Consider the following 428-nt stretch of genomic DNA (forward strand, 5'->3'; position numbering starts at 1 on the left):
CTCTGCCTGCTGAGCGCGCTCAGGGCCAACGGTGAGAATGACCTCCCCGTGCTGGGGGGACTAGGGCCCCCTTGATCCAGCACAACCCCATGCCAACTGCTCCCTTGCCAACCACAGAGCTGGGAGCCGGCCCCACCTGCACCCCACCTCTCAGCACAGGGCTCCCCTCCCTGGTCTGGTGCAGTCTGGCCGCAGCTCCTAGGCACCATCCCCTCCCCTTGCACTGGGGGACATGATGGACCCATGTCTCAGGGCATCACACTGGCACGCAGTGCCAAGGGGGTAGTGGAGGGGGTCCCGGCCGCTGGCACTCAGCCCCAGCACTGGGGTCCTGGTGCCCTGACCTCTCACCTCCCTTCCAGGGTCGCGGGGAGTGTTCTGCCAGGTCAGTGATGCTGACCGGCAGCAGCTCAGCTTCTACAGCAAAT

Source organism: Acanthisitta chloris, unplaced genomic scaffold (genome assembly GCF_000695815.1).
Source record: "Acanthisitta chloris isolate BGI_N310 unplaced genomic scaffold, ASM69581v1 scaffold37515, whole genome shotgun sequence".
In the NCBI taxonomy this organism is placed as follows: Eukaryota; Metazoa; Chordata; class Aves; order Passeriformes; family Acanthisittidae; genus Acanthisitta; species Acanthisitta chloris.